General features: G+C 40.3%; 1 pseudogene; it reads right to left on the bottom strand.

The window, feature by feature from the left end:
* Positions 1-8,251: 8,251 nt before the first annotated feature.
* Positions 8,252-8,368, bottom strand: LOC121032536 (uncharacterized; annotated as a pseudogene).
* Positions 8,369-8,585: the final 217 nt, after the last annotated feature.

The raw sequence follows: 8,585 nt of genomic DNA, 5'->3' as shown, positions 1-8,585 counted from the left end.
TTCCTCACCTGCCAAATAAATATGAGATTGTTCATAGATGGATTTAGTACAGGAAGTGTTTTTATGCAAAGTGTTTATTGTGGAGTTGATAGGTACTCTATAATGTAGTTCTCATCCCTGACCCTTTCTCAGTATTGGTGGGCAAAACCTATTTCTAACTAGGTATAACTTATGTACAATGAAAATGCTTCCCCCTAGGATGTGGCTTAGGGAGTTGTATGCATCATGTGTTTAATAATCCTACTGTTTGGACCAAAATGTTCAATTTTGAGAAATTTTGCATTTTGGGTTTTATCATATTTTCTAGGGGGGCTGATTAGCGTTTTAAAGTCTGGATTAGTACTATAACAGAGAATTTCCTGCTTTGAAATGGCCGTGGGAGGAGACAAGCAAAGTCATAAGGCTATCTGTGAAGTGGCTGGCTGTCCACACCAATATGCCGCTGTACTAGTGTCTTGTTCGTGTGTATAAATATATGAAAAGAAACTTTTGTGAACTGGCTTGCTTGAAACTTTTAAAGATATGTTCCCCTGGTGGGAAATCTATTTTCTGTCCAAACAACTGACTTCCACTAAGTTGTTCATATTTGACAAATTAATCTTTGAGTATATATTGCTATCAAGCTATATTTCAAGTCTAGAATTCCTAGGACAGTATCTCTCAACATTGATGTTTTGGGTTTCTTTGCTTTTTCAATTTTTTCAATTTTTTAAATGCTTGATTTATTTTTGAGAGAGAGACAGAGAGACAGAGCTTGAGCAGAGAGGGGCAGAGAGAGGAAGACACAGAATCTGAAGCAGACTCCAGGCTCCGAGCTGTCAGCACAGAGCACAATGCAGAGTTCAAACCCGCGAATCATGAGATCATGACCTGAGCCAATGTCAGATGCTCAACTGACTGAGCTACCAAGGCACCTCTGGTTTCTTTTAAAGATGGGGACCTAACCTATTACTGGATTGTGAAATCACCTGCTCTGAAGGACAGCAGTGATGGTTAGTTGGTTATGATCAATATTGAAAACATATATAGAGGGATATTTAGGAAACTTTCATTTCTGTGTTAAATGTTTGAGTGTGGATGTGTGGATGTACATACACACAGTGGGTCATGATGTCAAAAGTATTTCTTACCCTGGGTCATGGTCAAAATGAGAATGAAAGCTGCTGTTCCATGTGAACTGGCAGAAAGGTATGAGGCAGGGGTGGAGGGTAAGATTCTCTCCTGGTTCTAAAATCTGAGACCTCACAGCTCACCTCATACACATACCCACACACACAACAGACCATTCCTGGTGTTCAAGTTTGCTTTGGAAGCCAGTTTTTGAGGACTCAGAAGGCATCATGTAAAAGAAAGATTTATCAAACCAGCCTAGAAAATCTTTCACCTGCAATGTACTATACTCAGAGTACTAAATACCCCCAAAATTGGGTGTAGCAATGTTCCATAGGGAAAATGAAATCATTTTCATTTTATGAAGTGAGATACTTACTAACCTGGAGTAAAAGAGACCTAACTTGGTTGCCATAAACCTGATGATGACTTGAGTAAAGTAGTCACATCTCTGGATTCAGCTACCTCAGGGATAAAACATCGAGGATCTTTACGGTGTCTTCTTGTTCTGTAATATGAAGTTCCAATATCTTCCTTAGCGTCCCACCTTCGTCTGTGCAGCAGAATAGTAGTGGGTCGAGGGAATAGCACAAAATTTACAGTAAGAATAACCTGCCCAGTCTCTGGCTCTATGACATCAAGCATGTCACCAAATCCCTCTTGGCCTCCATTTCTTTATCTATAAAATATAAATAATAGCTTTCACCTATAAAAGATGAAATGTAAAAGCACGTAATAAAATATTCAATGTTTTCTTCGTTACTTCTCGAATGCCTCCTCTTTTCCACCTGCTAGCTTGTGGAGGTTGACTTTTGCTCTCCAATATGCCACCTGTACTTAAGCAGTGACTCTGTAGTGAGAGAAGGGGCTTGGTGGATGGGGAAGAGCAAAAAGGAAGGAGGAGGGTGAGGGCGGGGTCCTGTCCCAGCAGAACTGAGGGGAGCTGGGGAATCCTAGTTGTCATGGAATCCCTTCAGGGCCTGGCCCTGCTGCCTCCCCAGGCTCTTTCTTCCTTCAGGACTACTCACCACCCCAACCCCACCCCCTGCATCTGAAGGGCCTCAACAACCCTGAGTAGGAGAAGGAGGACTTGGTGGAAACAGGAAAGTGAAGGAAGGCTCCAAGCTGCAGTGTTGGGGAGGGTGTCTATGGCAGCCTCTGTTTTTAAAGGATGGAGTATTTGTTGTCTCCATCCTACAGTCTCAGACAAAACAAAACAAAACAAAACAGCCTCTCCACCAACACCAGTGAGCAAATGAGATTTTTATTGGTCTCATTGAGGGAGATATGTAAGGAGGCTTACCTCACAGTGTACATATTACTTGGATGACAAAAGTCGCCAGCAGACTTCTAGGTTCTTGTCTGAAAGCTCCACGGAGGCCACCGACCACTTAGTCTCGTTCTCCCTCACCCCCCCGCCCCCCACCACCACCCGCAGTGTCCATTGAGGCTGCTTTTACCTCTCCAGGGCCTCTGTTCACCACTCTCCTTTCCTGACACAAAGCATTTTAGTTCCTCCCATTTTGTCTTCTCAAACCTATCACTTGACAGCATCCTCAGTGAAAAAGTAAATAAACTGCTCCTGTTGTCCTGAATCATTCTCCTCAGAAATTATAAATAATAAACCAGTTTTTTTCCTTATCACACTTGTATACATGTCTGCAAAAATCATTTGTGGGTGGCATTGTTGTTGATATTGCACATCAAAGATATATGCTGGATGAGAAAAGGGATATGGTATGAGAAGAAGCTCCAAGTACCTGAAAAGCTGATAGCAGGTCCCAGATGGATGCAGTATGGCTGGTGGGCTATTAGTATGGAAATGACAGAGGGCACATCCTTTGTAATGGTCTCAACCTAGATGATCCCCATGCCCAGACTACCACCTAAAGTTATAGTGAAGTTCCATTACCCAATTCAACTTCTTACCACATTTATTTCATCAAGTCTTCATCTGCTAAAAATGAATGGTGAATCTCAATTCCCTTTAAAGGGATGAAGAATCAGGCTTGATGCTTAATTTCACCTGTTGTCTATTTTATAATAAGGTCTTGAAGGACAGGAGCTATGTGGTACTCATTTAAGAACAAATCCCATAGGTTTATCATGGTGCCCTCCAAATAAAAGGCAGCCAAACACTCTGTGTTGAAATGCATAGACTTTAATATCATAAAAATACATAAAAATGCTTTTATAAATAGACTTCTATAAAAACCTAATTTTAATCAAATATTTTCTTTGCCATTTTCTACCAAGCTGTAATTCAGCTTCTAATCTAACTCATTATATGATTAAAGAATGCTGTCATTTAACACTTGTGGGACTAGAGATTAATACAGAGAATGTTGTTTAAAGGGCTTTCTCTTGAAACATGGCCCAGATTAAAAATGAAGCACATTTGTACAGCTATCAATGGCATTGACCATGAGCCTCTTCCTATATTCACTCTCACTAGTTAGTACTCTTCGCTCTTTGCTCTTCCACAAAAATCCTGAGTTTTCTTTTTACCAATATAAAATATATTTCTGACTCAAGAGACTATTGCCTAATATGGAGAATAACCAATTTGGCCATATTATAAAAAACTTTTGGATAGCGATACTATAAAATTTTCCTTGTATTTGACTAAAGTTACCATTCTGGACCGGGAAAATACAAATTAAACTGTCAGGTATCAAGACTGGAAATGCTCTGTTAGCCAGGAGCTGGGAAGAGGAAGATGAGAACAAAGAAGATGAAAGAAAAATTTGCCCACCTTCTAGGCTGGTTGGTGTTTCCTGTTCGAAGATGGTTGTAAAGAGATTACAGACATACCTCCTGGATTTGTTACAAGACAGAGACATCATTCTGGTTTGGTCATGGCCTCACTGTCCTAGATGACAGACTTGGATTTTTGATATGAATTGTGTTCCTTATAAACTTGAGTCCTGGGCTCCAGACAGGGTCTGGACCTCAGACACTGTGTCACCCTCACTCTCGTGGACTAGGTACACTTAGTGCTCAGGACAAAAAAAAAAAAAAAAAAAAAAACAAAAAAAAAAAACAAAAAAACTTTCAATACTCAGTGTTAGTAGTTACCCAAATAAAGCCCTCTAAAGCCTACAGCCAGGGTCATTTAGTTTGCTCCTACAGGTGCAGATTTGCCCCAGGCTCAAAGATGAATTAAAGAACCCCATCACTAACTTACAGCAACTGTGAGTTAATCAAGTTTTATAGATTTTACTACCCCCAATTCTCCACACCTTGTAGAAATGAGGCCCATACTTGGTTCTCTGTGATTAAGCTGTGAATTCGAGTGGTATCTCAACACAGGTGTGTACCGTGTTTTGAAAGTTAGAGTTAGGCCACTTCACTTTTATCACAGACCCACCTTACCCCCTATTTTTCTAACTGAAAGAAATGCAAGGAGGACTTTTGCTTTTATGAAAAAGTCTGAAAGTAAAAATATTGCATTCTGCATTTGTTTTGCAGTGATCCATTGTACAGGCACCACGCACCCCAGCAGCAAGAGTGGTCCTGCCAAGCTCCTTCCCCTGAAACTACACTCAGCCTGTCAGCATCGGACCACCATAGCTTTGAAGGGTGTCTGTGAGCATGTGTGCTTTGTCCCAATGTATTTTGTGCATCCCTTAGCAAGATGTTTCTTAAGGGATCAGAAAAGCCTAAGAGAGGTGATTTTTGGGGGGTCTGAGAACGCTCCAATAATTTTCCTAATAAATTCATGGTAACTGCTCACTTTACACCATCTATTTTCAGACAGCAGGGGAATCGCTGCATTGTGTCCTTTCCTTCACGTTCTGCTCTCTCCTCCCTGACCAGAGTACTGTCTTACCTTCACTAATGCTCTGGGGTACTAGAATCCTGCCCTCAAATCCCAGATCCATGACTGCATCCTTGTTTTAGAAGCCTACGGCCTGCTTGATCAGATCACCATCAACAACCATCCCTGCAATCCCCAAAAGTAATCCCCAAGTAATGTGCTTACTGCTGGCTCCGCACTAAAACACCTGCCCTAACCACCAAATTGGCCCAATACCTTAAGCTTAGCCTTTTCTGCTCTAGATTACCTACTTGTTTACTAGTTAACCAGCCATTTTGGTATGCCTGGGACTGAAATGTTTCCTGAGACATGAGACTTTTCATGCCAAAACCAGGGAAGGCGCTGGGAAACCAGGACAAGTTGATCACCCTATTTTCTACCAAGTACTGATTAGAATTCGTGCCTTGACTCAAGTACTTCTTGTGCTTCGTTTCTATGTACTAGGTTATAGAAATAAATTAAAGATCTATCACTACCTGATAGATCTACATCTTTCAAGTCAGATTTCCTGGAAAGCAGATGCAGACACAGATTCATACGTAGGAAATTTAAAAGGGAACACTCTGATCAACACCTGTGGGTAGTGTTGTACTGGTAAATACTAACTTGTTTCCCTGGGATGGCATTGGTGGGAAGCCCTGATTTGTAGAGTTTGCTGATGTCTATGGTGTAAATACTCCCACCATGACTGATTTTAAGCTGACAATCTGACATCAATAAGCTTGCGAGATCTCTGCAAATTTATTTATTGGCTCCCATAATCCAGTACAAACTCACTCCAAGACACCACTGCCAATGGTGGAAGAGAAGAAAGCAGAACTGAAGAAAGGGAAGTGGTGGGCTAAGATATACTCACAACAAAGACCTCACTGAACTGCATTGTGAGCTCTAAAACTGACATGGCCCTTCAGAGTTATCCCAAATTGAGGTAAAAAGGCTGGGTATTTATACCTGCATATTTACCAATAATTGGATGCTGACTACTCCCAGGAAAGGGATTGCAACATTAGGCAAAGTAGTCCTCTTTAGCCAAGGATAATTCCTGGAGAGGACTGACGGCTGAAGCCTGTCATCCTGCATTACTCTCAGAAGTTGAGTCTTTCGCTGCTATGAGGAGGGGTGGGCAGTGTGGCAGAGCATCCACTGTAGTCCACACTTTTCACAGCTCAGAACCACTCCTTATAAATTCTAGAACCATTTTTCCTTTTCAGTAGATCTCTTTCTCTGGGAAAAACTTACAAGAAGAACGTTAGTGGGCCCTATGTACCCCCTATCCTAACAAAGAGTATAACGATGCTTTGGGATCATTAGATAACAAACATTAACTCAGACTTTGTGTCTAATATTCCTCAAAATGTAAGATCCTCCTTTCCCCCAATGTACAATCAATCATCTACTTAAATAGCCTAGGTCATTTTGGGAAATTACGGGGAAAATCTTATATACTTGCTGGGGTATTGTAGGGTCTTTCCTCCTGGAGATTTGTTCACCTTTTTAGTCAGTTGGTTTGGTTTTGTCACTGGCTCAGGTCAGGGAATTGAACAGGGATTTTAATTTTTATTGTAAGGTTGCCCTTGGCCTCTTCCTTCTCCATAGTTGCTCTTTTTTTTTTTTAATTTTTTTTTAACGTTTATTTATTTTTGAGACAGGGAGAGACAGAGCATGAATGGGGGAGGGTCAGAGAGAGAGGGAGACACAGAATCTGAAACAGGCCCCAGGCTCTGAGCTGTCAGCACAGAGCCTGCCGCGGGGCTTGAACTCACGGACCGCGAGATCATGACCTGAGCCGAAGTCAGACGCTTAACCGACTGAGCCACCCAGGCACCCCCATATTTGCTCTTTAAGAATATTTTAGATGTTGAGTAGCACCATCATTGAATGTTCACCCCCTTTGCCCAGAGGGTTAAGCTTTCACGGCTCTCTCTCCAACTTTGCAGATCATTATGGTAAGTATGGCTCTGTGGCTTCTAGAAGTTTAGTGTACCACCTGCTTTGAGATAATATTATCCCTATTGCTGTTAATGAGCTCAGTTCTGTGACCACCTTTCCTACCACCAACCCCAGCCTACACATGACAGAAGCCACCAATAAACTCCCTTTGATACTGGTGTCCCTCTCATAAAAACATTCCTGATGGTCTTGTGAAATGCAGGGTCAGGGAGTCTTTCTTGGTGAATACAGAAATGTCCAGTTCCTAATGTCTGTCCACATCCACCCACTAGTTGATCATTGGCTACAGGTGCCCAGGAACAGTGTGTCTTGAGTTTAAATGTTGTAGTGAATTCTGAAAGTACAGCAACTGAAAACTAACAGTTGATAGGGCAACAGTAGTTGATGAGATAGGGGTCAGGAATACTTGCTCATGCAAATTAATGGAGTCCTCTGGCACTAATGCCCAATCACAGACGTACCACTTCCATCTTACAATAGATTGCTGTTGGGTCCATCTGACTTATGACCTGATAGATCTGATGGAACCTACCTTATCGTAGTTCTGGCCACATGGCCACTTGATAGCCATGGTCATGGTGTCTTTTCCAGGGTGTAGAAGCATACCAAGAACTTCTTGAAAGGTATATAATTCTCTGTAGGAATGGTGTGGATTGCTCCAAAACCCTAAGAGTCTATGTTGTAATTCTCCCATTGGGGAATTTCATAAACTCCATGTTGTCTTTTCCCATTATAGATTCCTCCAATACCATTGAATGTGCTGTCATAAGGGCCTTTCTAAAAATATAGGCAACTACTTATACAAATACTTATTTGTATTATCAAAGATAGGAGTTATGGTTTTTCTCTGTACATTTTTTTCTACTTCATTAATTTTTACTTTTTTCTCCCTGATGACAATTTAGGCTTCCTAACGGATGATTCAAAGCTATGAAATTCTGCTTATAATATTTGTATGCAAAGCCATAAATCTCCAAGCATGGTTACCTCCCACAATTCAGCATCCCTCAAGATTTATCTTTTAGTTCAAAATATTTCCATTCTTTACTTTTTTTTTCACCCATGAACATTTTTACAAGTATACACTTTATTTCGAAACATTTGGAGATTTTCTTATCTTGCTATTAACTTTTATCTTAACTTTTACTATAACCGGAGAACAAATTCTCTGTGATTTTAATCCTTTGAAATTTGAGATTTCCTTTGTGGTTCAGCTTATATTCAATTTTGTAATAGTTTCATGTAATTGTCTACAGTTATCAGGTGTGGCTTCTAAAATAGGTTCCTTATGTCATGTTTGCTTATGTTGAAATCTTCAATACTTTTACTGATATTTTTTATTTGCTTGTTCCATGTGTTAATCTCCTACTTGGATAGTGGACTTTTCTATCTCTCCTTGTATTTCCAACATTTGTTTTGGTTTTATTTATTTTAAACTGATAAGAACAGATACTACACTTGATCTTAGCCAAAAGGCCGAGAAGCGATTTTTTTTTTTTTTTAATGCTATGGTACTCGGTGCTTACAAATTTAGAATTGTTCTCTTCTTGCTGAATTAAACCTTTATCATTATTAAATGTTCTCTATCTCCAGTAATGCTTTTTGCCTTACATTTTACTGTCTTATAATAGTATGGCAACATCAGCTCTTAGTATTTGCATGATGTATCTTTTTTTTTTTTTTAATTTTTTTTTTCAACGTTTAT

Source organism: Herpailurus yagouaroundi, unplaced genomic scaffold, assembly GCF_014898765.1.
Source record: "Herpailurus yagouaroundi ecotype Mexico unplaced genomic scaffold, PumYag 141, whole genome shotgun sequence".
In the NCBI taxonomy this organism is placed as follows: Eukaryota; Metazoa; Chordata; class Mammalia; order Carnivora; family Felidae; genus Herpailurus; species Herpailurus yagouaroundi.
Note: the sequence above shows the minus strand (reverse complement) of the source record. Positions and strands in the feature narration are given on the sequence as shown.